The sequence below is a fragment of the Mustela nigripes genome, chromosome 16, assembly GCF_022355385.1.
Source record: "Mustela nigripes isolate SB6536 chromosome 16, MUSNIG.SB6536, whole genome shotgun sequence".
NCBI classification, from domain to species: Eukaryota; Metazoa; Chordata; class Mammalia; order Carnivora; family Mustelidae; genus Mustela; species Mustela nigripes.
In genome coordinates, this window is record NC_081572.1 from 58,784,968 (window position 1) to 58,792,852 (window position 7,885).

The following is a 7,885-nucleotide window of genomic DNA, read 5'->3' on the forward strand; positions in this document are numbered from 1 at the left end:
ACCCTATAAAGTTGATCCATTTCGTGTCCATTTTTCAGATGGGAAGACTGAGGTCTAAATAGATTAATGGGTTTCCTGAGGCCCTACAGTTCTTAAGGAACAAAGTTAGCGCTTCAGCCCTGATGACTTGACTCCACGCCTCCTGGACGTCACATGTCACCTTTCCTTCCAGAAGCCACCATGACCTCCCACTTCAGGGGTCTCACGTATTTCCTGAGTCTGCCTCCCGCTTCTGGCCTCCGCCAAAGAGCTGCTATCTGTGGGCCTGCCCGGGGATCATGGGCAGAGGCCGCCCAGTCTGCCAGTTTTCTTGCCTGCTCAGTGTGGACATTTCTTCACTTTCACCCTTGGTTTCCTTGGAAATGCCATTTACTTGTCTCTGTGTTCCTCCTTGGAGGGGCCTCCTTCCTTCCCTTAGTTGTTCGTCAGGACTTTTTTTTTTTCCCACCTGGAGTCTGGGGATCTTGAATACACTTGGGGATCCCAAAACTTTCTTTGAAAAACAGTCTTTTCCACAGCTTTTCTGTACTTTCTGGCTTCTACTTTGATTTCGCTTGAAATCATTCTTTTCCCTTTTAAAGATTTAATGTGAGCAGCTGCCTGATGGCGTGTGGGTTCGGGTGGACGTTGGGCAGCTCCTACTCGCTATCTCCTGAGAGACCCCCCCGCCGAATCACCATCTGGGTTTGCACCATTGTGCCCTTCGTGTGGCGTCTGAGACCCTGGGGGTGCCCCGGGGTCCTGCTTCCTGTACCAATAGTGTTTTAGGGGATGCTACCCAAGGGAGGCTGGCTTTAAGCTTTCCACCTAACCTAACTTGGCTTGCAGGTTCTCCCTATGGCCCGGATACTCCGTGGCCCTTCGTCAACATATCCAGCCACCCCTTAAAGGTGACTCAGTGTTTGCCTCCCTCCAGGCCCAAGGTCAGCAGCGTCTGCCTCACCGCACATGTTCCCACGTCTGTCTCTCTTGGAAGGCAAGAGGGGACTGGCATCTGGGTAGGATGTCTCCTCTAAAGGTCTCGTCACCAAACGGGGGTTGTAACAGCTGCTTCTCTCATCCTGAAACAAGCCCACAGCTTAGGAGCTGCGGTTAACCTGCAGTGTCCCTGGTGGGCTCATCAGTGGGCACGTCCCCTCGGCGCCCCCCAGCACACCCAGAATCCCCGGAGAAGAAACATGTTTCCAGATACCTGGGAAGGTCTTGCCCTGAGCTCCTGCGGCTCCAAGCTGGTGCCCCACGCCCATGGACTAGCCTAAAAAATGTTCTCCCTCCCTCCCTTCCTTCCCTCCTTTTCTTTCTTTCTTACGGTTTTATGTATGTGTCAGAGAGACAGCACAAGCAGGGGGAGTGACAGGCGGAGGGAGAGGCTGAGCAGGGAATCTGGGGGTCATCCCACGACACTGGGGTCACGCCCGAGCGGAGGGCCGACGGTGCCCTCGGGGCGTCCCGAGCCTGGAAGGTTCTCCTCGTAACCAGGTTCTCGTGGGACCTTGCGCTCTCGCCGCTGGAGGAGAAGCAGCTCGCCTTAGGCCAGGCTCTGGGTCCGCAGCAGGGAGGGCGCACAGCCCTGGGGCGCGCATCAGCTGCTGCTTCCCTGCCGGGCCTGGGCCCGACCCCCGTGACGCCGCCGGGAAGATCCATGAGATAAAGCACGGAGGGCGAGCACCTGCGGGGGGCCCGAGGCGGGCGCCTTCCCGTTCCCTTGTTCTGAGCAGGGAGAGGAGGGGGCGCCGCACAGCGAGGTCGGCTCCGGGGGGCCCGACCGCAAAGCGTTTCTTCAGCTCCGCGGTCCGCACCGCTGGCACCTGCGCCCGCCGGAACCGCTCCCTGCAGCCCTCCTATTGTTCCCCCGCTGTCCGCCAGGGGGAGACACGGCGCAGGCTCCCCCTCCCCCGGGGGCGGCTTTCGCTTGCGCGTTCACAGAGCCTCGAGCGCGCCCGGCCGTGCGGGACCCCGCGGCCGTGCGCGCCCGCGAGACAGGCCGGGGGCGGGGCGCGCACGCGCAGAAGGCTGCGCCTCCCGCGTGGCCGGACCCAGTCGGCGTGAGGCCGGGGGATCGCTTCATCCGGGGCCAACCCTTCGCGGGTGCTTGCGGAAGGCGCGGGCAGACCCGGGTCCGAGTTTCCTTCCCGTCGGAACCTGCGCTGCTGCTCGGCGCCCCGGCCCCCCAGCAGCGAGCGCCCCCCCGGGAGCCCGCGTCCTGGGGAGCGGCCTCCGGGCGGGGCGGGAGCGGGGGGCCCGCGGCTGCTCTCACGCTGCGGCCGGCGAGGCCGGAGGGACGCCCGCGCCCCTCCTCCTGCGGGTCCCGGGGGCGGGCTGCGGGCGGTGGGCGGTGTCCGTGTGTGCAGGCCCGGACTTCTCACGTCCTTCACCTGGTCGGTGCCCGGAGCCTCGACGGCTGCCAGCAGCCCTGCCTGGAGGTCCCGCGAGGCCGCCCGAGTGTCCCTAGGCTGTGAGCAGGGGCTGGCCGCGGGGACCCGGCCGGCCTGCGAACGCCCTCGGCTCCTCCCGCCGCGCCCAGGGGAGGCCCGCCCTGGTTCGGAGCTGCTGCAGCCCGCGGTCACCACGGATCCGCCTTCTCTCTTCCCCACCGGCCTTCTTCGCCCTCAGCAGCCCCGCCTGCCCTGCGCCTGCGGAGCTCCGGCCTCCCATGGAAGAGGCGGGCGAGCCCAGTCAGCCTGAATCTTCTCCTCGCTCGTCTTAAGCCTCTTCTCCAGCCCGGCCCGTCAGGTCGGGTCCGGAGTCCCACCCCACAGGCGTTTGTAGGGGCCGCATCCTCTCCGCCCCCGGTCTGGGATCCCGGCCACTGACAGCTCACCGAGGAGCAGGAAAGGCCAGCCAAACCGGACATCGTACCTTCAAGGTGAGGGCGAGATCACGCCCTCTCCCCCAGAGGGATACTTCTAGAATACTTTCTAGAAGATAAGCCCACGGATGAGGTTTGACCCTTGCTACTCCATTAGAAACTCACACTGTGTAAGGGCACCTGGGCCACTCGGTTGTTGAGCATCCGACTCTTGGTTTCGGCTCAGGTCGTGAACTTGGAATCATGGGATCGAGCCCTGAGGGGGGTCTCCCCGCTCAGCACGGAGTCTGCTTGTTCTCCCTCTGCCCCTCCCCCTGCACGCTCTCTCTCTCTCTCTAAAACAAAATAATAATAATAAGAGAAACTCACGGTATTTAGAACTCGGGCCAAATAGAGGCCTTGAGAGCCGCTGGTTTGCAAGGACAGAGGAACTTCAGAGAGCTCCTAACCCATCCGCCCACTGTATTTCTTTAGAAATATACTTAGGGGGGCCCTCCTGTATGGGAGGCTTCTGCTGTGCGCTTCAGACAATACCAAGACCTTAAATATCCACGTAAAATCCTCCAGCGCCTCTCCCTGTCCTTGGCCTCCCGTGTTCCTTCTGGCCCCCTGGGCCTACCACCAAATCGCTCACGGTTCTTTGCAGACATCACCCTGTTTCCCGCCCCGTGCCTTTCCTCCTCCAGCCTCACTGCGCCTTTGACGGGCTGCCTCCGGCTTGCCCCTGTGAATCTCAGCCCAGCTGCTGTGTGTTGGGAAACCTTGGCCCCCCAACTCTGGGTCAGGAGCACTCCTCTCCCAGAGGTTTCCCAGGATACACGTCTGTGACTACGGTTACCATGTGACCATGTAATTATGAATTTCGGGGCTGGTCATCCTCCCCCAATCCCCACTGCGGCCGCCGACTCTGGGCTCTTTAAAATTCCAGGTTGAACTTACTTCATCCTAAGAATCAGACCCAGATTCTCCTGTGGGCAGCAGGAGAGAGAAGCCATCCTGAGGCCTCCAGCAAGGCGGGTGTGATCAAAACGGTGAGGGTAGTACAAATGGGACACTGAGGCTGTTCCTCAAGCAGATCACTCTTTCAGGCAGCAGGCCAGAGCGAGAGGCATCTCCAGCTAACGGAGGTAGCTGGCCAGGAAACTGAGAGCCATCCAGCCTTCATTCTCAGTGCCAAAGCCCTCGAGTGTCCAGAAGGTTATACAATGATCGGGAGGAGCCCAGGTCACAAATGTGAATATTCTTTTTTGTCTAAAGGATTTTATTTATTTACTTGATAGAAGACACAGTGAGAGAGGGAACACAAGCAGGGGGACTGGGAGAGGGAGAAGCAGGCTTCCTGCTGAACAGAGAGCCCGATGCAGGACACGATCCCAGCACCCCGGGATCATGACCTGAGCTGAAGGCAGAGGCTTTAACCCACTGAGCCACCCAGGTGCCCCCAAAATAGAAACAAAAATCTTTTAAAAATCCCAGGTCTTAGAATTAGGAAAACAGCCCTTCCAATGTTAATGAGAAGGTCTTCAGTACTTCTACAAAGCAGAAACAAGTAGAAACCCCATTTTCACAGCACGAGATCCATCATACAGATTTCCCTTACGTTTTATGGCCATGAGTATGTGAGTGTTTCTTTGCTTTATTTCTGATCCTTCGCCAAAGCCCAGGCTACTGGGGAGAGCTCTCGCTCTGCAAGCATCGCCTCCTGTGTCCCAGGGACTCTGTCTAGAGGAGCCCCTCCCACAGGCCGACGTGGATTTTCGAGAACCGTATTAAGGTGCCAAACAGAGGAGGCCAGTGGCAGAGGACAGACACGCTGGCTGGATTCTGAGTCCTGCCCTGAACTGTGGCCGAGCCGAGTGGCCGGTCTCGCACGCCTGGTCCCACCCCGCGCGCGGAGAATGGCTCTCCTAGAAGCTTTCCTTACTGTGGGTCCTGGGTCGGAGTTGCATGGGCGCTGGAGGGAGTGTGCAGGCACGGGGAAGCTCCCCCAGCCCTGCTTTCTTTCAAGGAGGGGACAGACCCCAGACCCCGGTCCTAGGAGTCTTCCCAGGCGAGGACCCGAGTTTCCCTCCTATCTTGCAAGCGGGAGATCGGAGACCAGAGCGGGGTGGGAGGAGGCTGGCCCTGCAGTGCCGTCCTCCCGACCCTCCCCGTGCAGTGGTTCCTCTCCTTTTAAGGGCATTGCTTTTGTTTCTGTTCTGAAAAACAACTAAGGTTTTCCGTGCAGAGGCCTGAGCGTCCCGGGAGCTGGGAGGCAGGAGACCTGCTCCCGGTTTCTGTGCAGCCTTGTAAGGGGGACGGGGAGGAGAAGGAAAAGGGTGACTGGGGACACTGGTTGGTGCATCCCCGAGCCGGGCCCGTATTTCCCTTACATGAAGGTGGCTGGTTACCTACGTGGGCAGGAGGGCCACCTACAGCTTGAGGAGTGCAGAACAGGGACCCTCGGGGCTCAGGGAGGGGTACCCCTCGTCCTTGTGTGAACACAGCGGGAAGAGGGGCAGACGGCTGACTTCCTTTGAGCGTCTGACCTTTGACTAAATCACGGAGGTGTTGGGTTTAGGAAAGTCCCAAGGAAGCGTTCTCAGCATCAGGTGTGGTCCCATTTATATGGAATGTTTGCAACCGCAAATTCCTAGACATGGAGCAGATAAGGGATGGCCTGGGGCTGCAGCAGCTGGTGATGGAGGGCGAGTGACTGCTAATGGGTACAGATGTTCTGAAATTAGGTCACCGTGGTAAAACCATTGAATTGTACTTTTTTTTCCTAAAGATTTTATTTGTTTGAGAGAGGGAGGGAGAGAGAGTGCATGAGCAGGGGGAGGGGCAGGCAGAGGGAGAGGGAGAAGCAGGCTCCCTGCTGAGCAGGGAGCCTGACACAGGGCTTGGTCCCAGGACCCCAAGATCACGCATGACCTGAGCCGAAGCCAGACGCTTGACTCAGGCGCCCCTGAATTGTACATTTTAAGGGGTGAAATTTATGGTATGTGGATTATAGCTCAATAAAGTTATTAAAGAAAAGTTCCCCCATGCCCCCAAGAAAAGCAGGTATCAGTGCTGTGGTCTTCTGGGGGGAAACGCTCCCCAGTGGGTTTGGGTTATCAGTGAAACAAGGTCAGGCATGAGCTGATGGTCTCTGGATGGGGGTGATGAATATGGGGGGGTCCCTTGTATTGGCCTCTCGACTTCAGTGTGTGTTTGAAAATTCAAATAATAGCATGTTAAATGAATTTTGAAAACACCCAAACCACCTGAAAACGCTGTGGGACGTGAAAAAACAGAAAGGCGTGGTGGGAGAAGCTGGGTTATCGCACGTGTTGCAGAGGGTGACAAGGGACTGGAACCTGGCCCGCCCCCCAGAGGAGTCTGGACTGGCCACAGCGGGCCCTCGGTTTCCATGCCGACTTTCCCATTCTTTGTTCAGGTCTTATTTTGTTTTTGGATTGTTCAGATGGGTGTGAGTGTGGCGAGGTGAGAATGAACTCTGTCCAGTCAGTGAAGAGATTAAATGAAGGGAAATAAAGAGACCAAAACAAGTGTTCTGAGAACCGCACGGTAAAACATCGCCCTGTGTGAGGGGCGTGCGCACGTGGTGAAAATGGGGCTCCCTGCTGCGGTGGCGCCCAAGTCTTGTCCTCCGGAGACCGTCACCGTCAAGACCAACAGCTTTCATACAGGCAGAATCTATGCGTGTGTACCTGTGTGTGCTCATATACACACTCATCTGGTTTCTTTGCACACATGCCTGTACACACACACACACCCCATATACCCATATGTATGCACACACACACATATACCCATTTACATACAAAATATATTTTTATATACACACATGTGTATGCACACATATATATGAAACACTCTTGCTTTGCTTTTCCCCCCAATTATTTTATTTTAAAGGGAATTTATTTATTTAGAAAGAGAAAGAGCAAAAAAAGAGAGAGAGAGAAAGAGTGTGTAAGCAGTGGGGTGGGGGTGGGGAGGGCAGAGGGAGAGAGAGAGAATCTTAAGCAGATTCCACACCTAGCATGGGGCCCCATGCAGGGCTGGATCTCATGACCCTGAGATCATGACCTGAGCCACAATTGAGACTGATTGCTTAACTGAGCCCCCAGACACCCCTCTTTTTTGTTTTAAAGATTTTACTTTTAAATGATCTCCACATCCCACATGGGACTCGAATCCATGACCCCGAGATCAAGAGTCTCGCTCTACTGACTGAGCCAGACGGTTGCCCCTTAAAGGGAATATCAAGGTCTGTTTTTAAATATCACAAAAACACCCCACCCCTGCCTGGACCAATCAGAGGGTGGTTTTCAGTGACCAAAGGGAAGCCTCAGCCTTAGTGAAAATAACAGCTTGTAGTGGGGCGAAGGAGGCTGTCTCCTTGCCCCCGGAAGGGAAAAGTCAGTCCCCAATCAGACCTAACCACCCAGAAGATTGCGGCCCTCCCCACACATGTGTGCTCCAGCTCCTGGGAAAAGTACACCATTTCTGAACGTGTAGGCCCTGTTTCTTCTCTGTCTCCTTGCAGGAGCCGTCGAACACTGCTCGCACACTTTGTCCCTGTGCCGAGGGAAACTGTTGCCTGCACGGCCCACGAGAGGAGTGTGCGCACATGCGAGGTCGCCTTTGTTGGGAAGGATTTTCCTTCATATGCTGCCATGATTCCCTCCCTCCCCCGCCCCCGCTCCTTCCTTCTTTCCTGTAAAATGTTGACAGGTTCCCACCCCAAAGTCTTTATCTGACAAAATTAAAAGATCACAATTTTTAAAAAAGGACTTTATTTATGTATTTGACAGAAGACACAGCGAGAGAGGGAACACAAGCAGGGGGAGTGGGAGAGGGAAAAGAAGGCTTCCTGCTGAGCAGAGAGCCCGATGTGCGGCTCGATCCCAGGACCCTGAGATCATGACCTGAGCCGAAGGCAGAGGCTTAACCCACTGAGCCACCAGGTGCCCCAAAAGACCACAAATATTTTGAAAAAATTTAAAATAAAAATATTTCGAGAAAATAAATCTTGTGGGGCGCCTGGCTCAGTGGGTTAAGCCTCTGCCTTCGGCTCAGGCGTGGCCC

The 7,885-nt window shown here is 56.5% G+C and overlaps 1 long non-coding RNA gene across 1 annotated transcript; it reads left to right on the forward strand.

The window, feature by feature from the left end:
• Positions 1 to 2,003: 2,003 nt before the first annotated feature.
• On the forward strand, positions 2,004 to 7,527 carry LOC132003203 (uncharacterized). The gene is made up of 3 exons (XR_009400160.1): positions 2,004 to 2,866; positions 3,738 to 3,840; positions 7,344 to 7,527. It is a non-coding gene; the product is annotated as an uncharacterized LOC132003203 (long non-coding RNA).
• Positions 7,528 to 7,885: the final 358 nt, after the last annotated feature.